Consider the following 11,422-nt stretch of genomic DNA (forward strand, 5'->3'; position numbering starts at 1 on the left):
ACGAAATCACTCCTAGTATCCCTGTTTTGCTCTAACAAATGCTTGCCATAAATTCCAGCCATTGAATCTCCTCAAAACGCGATTTAAACCTCAACCCTAAATCTGCATGTATGATAGTTAACTTTCCCGCCAAAAACCAGAATTCAAATAATGAAGATGGTTGCCCCTAATCCAGAGTAGGGGTGCCTTTATCATCTGACTTGGGTGCTGTGGACAAAAGTGGGTGATGCGGACAAGTTTGGGTTATACATAGCCTGGGTGCTCCTTAGACAAATCTGGGGTCCGTTTAGCAACTGTCCTCCGGGGTGCCCCGCGCAACTTTTCGAGCCGATTTTTCCAAAAATGTTTATTGGCCAAAAATACCTACACACACATAAAACACCATAATAAGTACAAAAATGAGCACTATCAATATATAGAATCGAGACAAATCAGACGCAAAAATGTGTCTATCAAATACCCCCAAACTTATTATTTGCTAGTCCTCGAGCAAATTAAATTTAGAAAATAAAATCCTAACTCACTGTCGCAGGCATCGTCGATTGCATTTAGCGTATGCAATAAGCCTTTAAACCCCTAGGTGGCCCTAGTGGCCGAGTTATAGTCTCGGGAGGGCTTACAGGAGATATACCCACAAAACCTTTACTCCAGACCCTAACTATCTACGCAGAACCTTGGAAGGCACTAAAGAATCTCCTTGGTTGGCATAATTATTGACTACAAGAGTACACGAGTTTGCACTCATGCATACTAAAATTCATATATAAGTGACAGAGCTCTACTCAGATAGTCGCACTATGGACATCAATATCCGGAGTCAAAACTAATCACGAGGATAGATCAAGAAGATGGATATATAGAAAAACATAGATGGTTTTGATGTTTACTAAGTGAATGGCGTTTCCCATATCTGTCTGAAGGCCTTTGCCAAAATGAACCTATCCTAACGGATTGAGGTACTAGTCCGACTAATATCAACACACTGGCATATACAAGGGAACCAGTGGTCGATAACCTAACTCTAGGTCAACACAACTGGCATATACAAGGGTACCAGTGGTCGACTTTATTGAATTTATTCCTTTTGGTTAAATGGTCTGGTCTCAATTTCTTTCTTTTTTTCATCTCTCTTTTTCTTTTTCAACTTTTTTTTCATGATATCTCAATCACTCTAATTCACCCTAGCATTGGTAACAACTTGAATCGTGAGCCCCACCTAATCACTTAGAGAAACATAGTTTAAAAACAAAACAACATCAAAAAGAAGTGAAAAGGACTCAACGAGATATGGTGAAACTATCATGTTATTCTTAACAACTGAGATCTGTGCTTCTATGAATAGACTCTTTAGATGTTGACATCTAATCAGATTGGTTCCTCAACTCCTACAACCAAAATGCTTCCATCCACTTAGATTAGTTAGTGCGATCCTTAATAAACATAAATTTCTAGGCTCTGGAGTTTATTAATGCAACTAAAAAATTTCTCCCATACCCCCAAACTTAAATCTAACATTGTCCTCAATGTTCTAAAGATGAAATTAAAAGCATGAACAAGGAGAAACTGTTACCATTTCAAGCAAAAGAGATAAGGAAAGATATTATCGTGTTGCATGAGATTGGGTTACCTCCCAAGAAGTGCTAAGTTTAAAGTCTTCAGCCAGACATCAAGTTTCATAAAATGGCTAGTTACCTTTCAAATCATATATCAGTAGTCGAAATAACTGTGGGTCATCAAAACCAAATAAAACTGCCACTAATATGAAACAACTGCACAGGATCAGAAAAAATAACATAAGGAGCACAACCTCATTGAAAGTTTCTTGCAAGACAACTGGATTTATTTGGGGCACCCAATTGGGCTTCATATGAGTGTCTTGAAAACCAGATTCATCCGAAAAACGGGACTTTAATAGTTGGATATCCTCCTGGACAGTATCAGGAGGATCAGGTTGAGGAGTCTGAATAGACTCAAGTGATACCTCATATGCACTAGGATCGAGTCCCAAGTTAGGGACTTCTACTAGGGACAATTTACGATCACTACCCCCAAACTTAGAATTTTGGGTGTTTCTAGATAGACTAGTCACAATATTCCTAATTTCTAGACCATCAAGTTTCTGAAAAAGGTCAATTGCCTTCTCTGAGTTATAATCAGGTGTTTCATCCTCTAAATTCTTTTGAGGTATACTAGCTATAGGACTTATATGTTTCATATCCTGTATGTTCAACCCTAGAGTTTCCTTATTGTCTTGAAGCACGATTTCTGGCCTGTTGTCCTGATCGGATGCTATAATCACAGGCAAAGTCTTAGATGTCCCTAAGAATGCAGATTTAAGGTCCAACTTAGTAGGCTCTTCTAAACAAGGGATTAAGGTACACTCAAAAGCTAGTAATGGTTCGAACATAGATTTCCATTTATCAGTATCTAACATAGGAATAGAATCCGACATAGCATTCACTTGTTCAATGTTTTTATCTTTGTCGAAATCCATGTTAAAGTGGGCTAGACAACTCTCTAATGGATCTTCCGTTATGAGGTTTGGTAATGACTCCTGAATTAAGGTTCCTATCATGTTCACCTCTTCAATGCACGTGTCATCTAGCTCATAATGTATCTTATTGACATTAAAAATATTCAACTCAATAGTCATATTACCAAAAGATAGATTCATAATACCATTTCGACAATTTATGATCGCATTAGACGTAGCTAAAAATGGGCGACCTAAAATCACAGGTATCTGGTTCTATGGGTCAAGGACAGGTTGGGTATCTAAGACCACGAAATCCACAGGATAAATAAACTTGTCGACCTCAATAAGAACATCTTCTATCACACCACGAGGAATCTTGACAGACCTATCAGCTAACTGCAATGTTATCTTGGTAGGTTTCAATTCACCGAGCCCTAGCTTTAAGTACACATGGTATGGGAGTAAGTTCACACTGTCTCCTAAGTCAAGTAAAGCTTTGTGTACCCTGTGTTTTCCTATCGTACAAGTAATGGTAGGCGCACCTGGGTCTTTATATTTAGGAGTTGTGGGGTTCTGAATGATCGAACTTACATGACTAGCTAAAAAGGCTTTTTTAGGGACACTAATCTTTCGCTTTCGCGTACACATATCTTTAAGAAACTTGGCATAAGCTGGAAGTTTCCTAATTTCTTCTAGTAACGGAAGGTTTATGGTAACTTTCCTAAAAACCTCCATTATGTCATTAAAGTTGGATTCACTCTTTGTTGGTGCTAATAGCTGTGGAAATGGGGCTCTAGGCATAAAATAGGGCCTTTCAAGAGCCGAATTGACATCATCAGAAACTTTATCAGTCTCCTCGGCTATGGTTGGTCCTGAGGGGTGAACTACAGTATGCTACCTATCGGGCATGATTACCTGATTGTCTACTACTCTGTCACTCCTAAGGGTTCTAACAGCATTCAACTGATGTGATGATTTTGTACCTACTTCATGAACTCCTCTAGGGTTGGGTTGTGTTTGACTTGGAAACCTACCTTTTTCTCTCAAAGACTCATTTATCAAACTAACCTGGGTTTTTAACTCGGCAATAGCTTGACTGTTTTCTTGCCATATCCTGTTACTAGCTTCTATGCTTTGTGAAAGCAATTGACGCATATTTTCAGTATGTTGAATAAACGAGGTGAGAGTTTCCTCTAGACTTAAAATTTTCTTATCAGACTGCTTCTGAAACTGCGCTGATCCTGAAGTATTCTTGGTATAGCCAAAACCTGGGGGAACATTAGAATTACTAAACTGACCTTGATTCTGGTCCTTAGACCATGAGAGGTTCGGATGGTTTCTCCAACCAGGATTATAGGTTTCTGAATATGGGTCAAACTTTTGACGGTTATCAAATCTAGTGTTATTATTATAAAGAGAATTGGCTTGCTCTTCAATAGTTTGGCCTTCCCAAAAATGCTCTACTCTACTACTAGTGTGACCCAATTCTAAAGCTTCTAACCTTTTAGATATTGCTGCAATTTTTGCATCTGATTCATAGCCTCCATCTACCCTATTAACGTTTCCTCTACCTAGAAGAATTGTTTTCTTGATTCCCTACTATATTCCCATTGTTGGGTCTTTTCGGCGATTTCATGCAAATAATCCATCGCAGCATCAACAGTTTGGTTTTCAAACCCACCTGTACACATGGATTCTACTGTGGTTGTAGTGGGATAATCTAAACCCTCATATAGGATCTGAAATAGCCTAACCTTTTCTAAACCATGATGAGGACATTGGGCTAATAGATCATTGAACCTTTCCAAATACCTATATAAAGATTCTGCCTCCTGTTGAGAAAATGTGCAGATTTGCGTCCTAATAGACGATGTTTTGTGCCTAGGGAAAAACTTTTTCAAAAAGGCAGATGTAAGTTGTTCATAAGTTTCGATTGAACCGGAAGCCAAACTATATAGCCACGATTTGGCTTTATCTTTTAGGGAAAAAGGGAATAACCTAAGTTTCAAAGCATCATCATCAAGGTCTCTAATTTTTAGGGTACTACAAATTTCCTCAAAGTCCCTAACATGGAAATATGGGTTTTCATTTTCTTTCCCTAAAAAGATTGGAAGCATTTTTAGGGTCCCAGGCCTAAGTTCATAATTTGCTTCAGTTTCAGCTAACCTGATACAAGAGGGACGAGTAGTCCTAGATGGATTCAGCAAAGCTTTCAAAGTTGACATTTCTGGCACTATCAGAATATTAGGGATTGTTTCCCCAAACAGACGTTCAAAAACGGAATCTTCAAGAATCAGACTTTCTAAATTGAGGTAATCGAGATGCTTAGAACTACTAGGTTTCTCTTTAACAAATCTACCTAGGGCGTCTCTGATAGACACATTTATGTGTTTATTTTCATCTCTTTTGTGTATTTTGTTAGTACCCATTTGTTCTTATTACGGTGTTTTTATGTTTGTTTAGGTGTTTTTGGAGAAAATACCCTTCTGTGGAAAGAGTTGCTCAAAAAGTGATGATTTACACCACGGAGAAAAGTACTAAAGGCACCCCAGAAATGCATCGGAAACGTCCCAGAAATGTCCCGGAGGAACCCAGAAAAATTACTATTTCCACCCAAGAATTACTATTTCAGCCCAAATTGCTAAAGGGACACCCGTACAGGATTAGGGGGAGGCCAGTTTTCTTCCCAAATTCAAATTCCAAAATTGGCGGGAAACTTAATTATCGTCTGCATGATTTGGAGTTGAATTTTTGGACGTGTTTTTGCGAGATTCAACACCTGAAATCAATTGGGCTGGGCTTGAATTCACAGGACAGAGTTAGTACAAGCATTTTGATCGAGCAAAATGGGCCAAGTAAGCCGTGGGAGGAAATCAAAGTTAAACAGGGGAAGATATTATCGGGTGCACTGTGAGCTAAATTTGGAAAGTTTGTGGACAAACAGGGGAAGATATCTTCTCTTATAAAGTTTGTATGTGGCTTATGGAAGTATTACAACTCATTTGTGCAGGCAGAAGAGGTGGAAAAGATCGTATCTTGGCTGACAATGAAGAAAATAAAAAAAATATTTTCCCGAGTAAATGAGAATTATATGGAGTTATTGCGAGGGATTAAATGCTGCTGTTGGGTATAAATTAACTCCTTGGGTCGAGTAGAAGGGCTGTCGAGAGTTTGGGGGCTGAGGAGAGCCAGAGAAGAAGAAATTCGAGTTTTCCCAAACTCAGTTTCTGCTGCTGCTGCTGCTGCTGATGAACATGAAGAACACGAAGAACGGACTCGCAGCAACAGTCGTTTATCAACAGTGAAAGAGACTCACACCCGTGGGTCGTAGGTGTGGGTCTTAGATATTCAGTAACAATAGCACCTCTTCTGTGTCGTTGTTTCTGGACGCCTCCTGTGGGTCGCAGAATCCTGTTTTATAACACTTACTTATATTTCTCTTCATTGTAAACACTTGTGAGCATCAATGAAATATTTTGAGAGTTTTTCCAACATGATGAGCGGCTAAAATTCCCTCGTAACCAAGGCAATGGAGGAAGCTATTCACGCAACATAAATGGGTAACTATTTCATTTAATTATATAATTCACCTAATCGCTGCTTTTGCAGAGTTTTAAATTATTTGAATGATTGTCTTAATTATTTGTTATTCAGTTTGATAGCTTATACTTGGTTAAATCTCTTGATAATCTATGCTTAAAGTTTACAAATAAAATTTGAGAATTTGTATGATTGATAGTGAATTAAAGATAAAAGAGGACTTAAGAATTGAATAGAGTTTTGAAATATTTATCATAATTTTGCGTAGTAGTGGAATCTAGTGTCTTGGTTACCTCTCGCCAAAATTGTTAATATTTTATTGTATATATTTATTTATTTTTTATTAAGTCTAAAAAAAATTATCCTTCACAAATCCGAGAGTTTGAACCTCATTACTACAACCCCCATTAAATCAATAATCATTTTGGCGCCGCCGACGCGGATTTGTGCTTAGGTAGAATTTTTAGGTTTATTTTTTTTATTATTTGTTACTTTTTACTTTGTCTTTTTGTCTTTGGATTACAGGTTCGAAGTGGAGCACTAAGGACTTGGAGAGGAAAAAGCTTAAAGCAAAAAGCGAAAAGCGAAAAGAGAAGAAAAAAGGACAATTTTAGGATTTAATTTTTAGTTTTTAATTTTTAATTTTTTTTAGAGTGTGTGAGGAAAACTGTAATTTTTTTATTTATTTATTTTGGACTTTGGACTTAAAACAATTGGAATTTGTTTTTTTTTAAACCCTACGGAAGGGTATTATTATTAAAAAAAAAATTATTATATAAACTGTGTGCAGGGAAGGACGACGATTACTATATCGTCTCGGCCCCTCGGGTTCGCACACGACATAGGAGTCGTGGCCCGATTCGACGACAACGGTTCATCGCCCGTCTGGTACGGGAGGTAAGTCCAATCGAAACACCCGCGAATCTCCTGCAAGCGGGTTACTGTCTGCCTTAAGGTGATAATTGTTTGAGGACGAACCGGACTGTCTTTATTTTCCTAGTAAAGGGCAAGGCCTGGCCTAAACAAGATAAGGGTTCGGATTTCATCACCGTTCTCTTCTTTCCCGCCTTAGGAAAACGAAACCGAACGCGAACCTAAGCTTTAAAATTTGGAATAGAACGAGACCGATAGGGTAACGAGCTTAATAGGAAACTCGTTCGAAAAATATTGGTTGCTCTTTAAGCACACTCCAAAGTTCATGATGGTTTCTGTAAGTTGAATGCGTGACTGCGCCGCCTTGTGATAGCGGTGAGGCCTTGGGTATCAAAGCTCCACTGAGCTTCCCTCGCCTCAATTCAACTTAATTTGACTCGGATTGATTCCAGAGGGGTTTCCTCAAATTGCAACGAATTCCCTTTCGAAAGATAGAAGCTGGTCTAGAAACAATCTAAGTGGAGCCATCATGCTTTTTTTTTGCTAGAAATCTTTAGGTTTGTTTTGGTGGAGTCGAGTCGGCCTTGTTTGTGGTTGTGTAGAATTCCCTTGCAATTAAGAATGTCGAACTGGTATGATAGAAGCCAATACAATGAGTATCGATCTGAATTTGAATATGGACATCATCATTTTTATGACCATGGTGGGAATAGTAGTTGGGAACGCCAACCTTTTCAAGGTTATGGTTCATACCATGGTGAGCCCAATTACTATCCACACATGCATCAGTCTTACGAGCAAGAAGATTATAGTACTAGTTCTTCGTCTCTAGAGGATACAATCAAACTATTGAAAAGTAGTCCTTTTTATGATCCTTCTGATAATTCCCCTTTACTAGAGTCAACACGTAAGTTAGCTGAGTCGACGCATAAGTTAGCTGATATGAATAGTATAATTATAGACGAAAGAACTACAATAATGAGTGAACCTTCTTTAGAAGACCACCTCAAGCGGATAGCTGAGACGAACGAAAGAACTGCTCGAAATTACTTGAATTGCCAATATAGTGTATCCAATAATACCCTTGAGAATGAAGATAGTTATTTACACAATCAAGAGAACGAGGTTATAATTGGTAACACTACTTATTTAGATAAGGTTCAATCATCTTCGTACTATTATGATGATGAGGATAGTAGTGATGAAGAAACTGAAATATGTAGGCATAGTGATCAGGAATCTAGTAATCCAATTGAGCTTTATAGTGATTATATTATTTCTACTTCAAATCCAAATAATTTTTATGATTATTCACCTATTAAAGAGGACGAGGATTTGATTAGGAATACCACCGTTTTAGACGATGTAGTATTTCCTTTTGATTACGAAGCCGATAGTGGTTTAGAGGAACGGGTTTATTCTGAAAATGTTGTTTTAGAGTCTAGCGACTCAGAAACAATAATCTTGAATGAAGAACATAGACTCGTAGAGATGAGTAAAGATGCACTACCTGATAAAAACTTAGAAGAATCAATTGACCACTTCCAAGAATCTGATGATCTAGAAATTAGGGAAATTGTGACTAGTCTATCTAGAGACACTGAAAACTCTAAGTTTGGGGGTGATTATCACTTTCCTAGTGCTTTACCTTTAACTCTCAGAAAGTCCCCTCACATAGGACTTAATATCCATGCCTCAACCATCTTACAAGATTATCTTCATACTAGGTTTCCCGAACCTAATGATGTCCTGAAAAAAGTTCATTCGTTAGAAACCCATCCTCTAGTTGATGTGGTCTGCCCAGGCTATGATACCCATATTGACTTTGTTTTCCCACCAAATAGTTTTCTTCCAATTGTGGGAACGTATAGATTTCAAATGTGTCACTTATTAAGTTCTGAGACTAAGCCTAAGTACTTTAGGAAATTAGAATCGACACATTTGCTTCAGAATGACCACTACTCTGACTGTGGTCAACTTTGTAAGTCATACCTAATTGACTTAGAGGATCCTAAATTATTTAGGTTATTTTGTGACTCCAGGTTCTTATCTGAGTTTTTCCAGACTCTAGGACCTAATAATTTGGATCCTACCTATGAGGAAATGCATCCGAGGAAAATAGTCTATTTAGACCCCTTCATAGAACCTGAACCTGAACCGCAATTAGCGATAGTTATCCAGAAACTAGATAAGGGCATGCTAGTCTTGTACATTTTCTTGGTTCACTGCAATTTCCTTTTGTCAGCTCTTTTTGGTTTTAAAGACCCACAGTTATTCCGGCTACTGTTATACGGTTCGAGTTGACTAAACCTTTTCTAAGTCTGGCTGAAGACTTTAAACTTAGCACTTTTTGGGAGGTAACCCAATCTCATGCAACACGGTAATATCCTTCCTTAACTCTTTTGCTTCAAATAGTAACCGTTTCTCCTTGTTCATGCTTTTAATTTCATCTTTAGAACATTGAGGACAATGTTAGATTTAAGTTTGGGGGTATGGGAGAAACTTTTTAGTTGCAATAAATAAACTCCAGAGCCTAGAAATTTACGCCTATTAAGGATAGCACTAACCAATCTAAGTGGATGGAAACATTTTTGTTTTAGGAGCTGAGGAACCAATCTGACTAGATGGAAACATCTATAGAGTCTATTCATAAAAGCACAGAGCTCAGGTGTTAGAAATAACATGATAGTTTCGTCATATCTTGTCGAGTCCTTTTCACTTTCTATTTTTAGTTTTCTTTTATTTCAAGTGATTTGGTGGGGCACACGATTCAAGTTGTTACCTTTGCTAGGGTGAAATAGAGTGACTGAGTTACCTTTTCAAAAAAAAAAAAAAAAAAAAAATTTAGACCGGACCAGTTAGACCAATCGGAATAAGTATTAATACTTGGATAGCAATATGTGTGTGTTCTCCCTGTTTCCGTCGCCTAAGCAAGCGTGGAATGCAGGACCCGTGGGAACTATCGTGTAATCTGCTGACAAGAAGCATGCGCTTGGATCAAAAAGATCTATTCATGCCATTAAGTTAAAAAAAATAAGAAAAAAAAATGGTTATTGTTATGTGTAGTCAACTGCTGGTTCCCTTGTATTTGCCAGTTTGTTGATCTAGATTTAAGTTATTGACCACTGGTTCCCTTGTATATGCCAGTGTATTAATATTAGTCAGACCGGTATCTCAGTCATTTAGGTTAGGTTCATCTTGGCAGAGGCCTTCAGACATATATGGGAAACACCGTTCGCTTTTCAACCATCTACATTTTTCTTTTTCCATCTTCTTAATCTTTTCATGTGATTAGTCTGACTCCGAGTATGATGTCCATCGTGAAACTATCTTAGTAGAGCTCTGTCACTTATATGAATTTTAATATGCTTGAGTGCAAACTCGTATACAGCAATTGGAATTTCGCGTCAGGGTACTTCCTCCTGTAATTAATAAGTATGCCAACCAAGGAGGTTCTTTAGTGCTTTCCAAGATTTTTCGCAGATAGCTAGGGTCTGGAGTATTGGTTTTTGTGGGTACACCTCTGATAAACCCACCCGAGATTAACTCGGTCACTTTTCAAGAATAAAATTTGCTCGAGGACTAGCAAATAATAAGTTTGGGGGTATTGATAGACACATTTATGTGTCTATTTTCATCTCTTTTGTGTATTTTGTTAGTACCCATTTGTTCTTATTACGGTGTTTTTATGTTTGTTTATGTGTTTTTGGAGAAAATACCCTTCTGTAGAAAGAGTTGCTCAAAAAGTGATGATTTACACCCCGGAGAAAAGTACTAAAGGCACCCCAGAAATGCACCGGAAACGTCCCAGAAATGTCCCGGAGGAACCCAGAAAAATTACTATTTCCACCCAAGAATTACTATTTCAGCCCAAATTGCTAAAGGGACACCCGTACAGGATTAGGGGGAGGCCAGTTTTCTTCCCAAATTCAAATTCCAAAATTGGCGGGAAACTTAATTATCGTCTGCATGATTTGGAGTTGAATTTTTGGACGTGTTTTTGCGAGATTCAACACCTGAAATCAATTGGGCTGGGTTTGAATTCACAGGACAGAGTTAGTACAAGCATTTTGATCGAGCAAAATGGGCCAAGTAAGCCGTGGGAGGAAATCAAAGTTAAACAGGGGAAGATATTATCGGGTGCACTGTGAGCTAAATTTGGAAAGTTTGTGGACAAACAGGGGAAGATATCTTCTCTTATAAAGTTTGTATGTGGCTTATGGAAGTATTACAACTCATTTGCGCAGGAAGAAGAGGTGGAAAAGATCGTATCTTGGCTGACAATGAAGAAAATAAAAAAAATATTTTCCCGAGTAAATGAGAATTATATGGAGTTATTGCGAGGGATTAAATGCTGCTGTTGGGTTTTAATTAACTCCTTGGGTCGAGTAGAAGGGCTGTCGATAGTTTGGGGGGCTGAGGAGAGCCAGAGAAGAAGAAATTCGAGTTTTCCCAAACTCGGTTTCTGCTGCTGCTGCTGCTGATGATGATGAACATGAAGAACACGAAGAACGGACTCGCAGCAACAGTCGT

Source organism: Papaver somniferum, chromosome 9 (assembly GCF_003573695.1).
Source record: "Papaver somniferum cultivar HN1 chromosome 9, ASM357369v1, whole genome shotgun sequence".
NCBI classification, from domain to species: domain Eukaryota; kingdom Viridiplantae; phylum Streptophyta; class Magnoliopsida; order Ranunculales; family Papaveraceae; genus Papaver; species Papaver somniferum.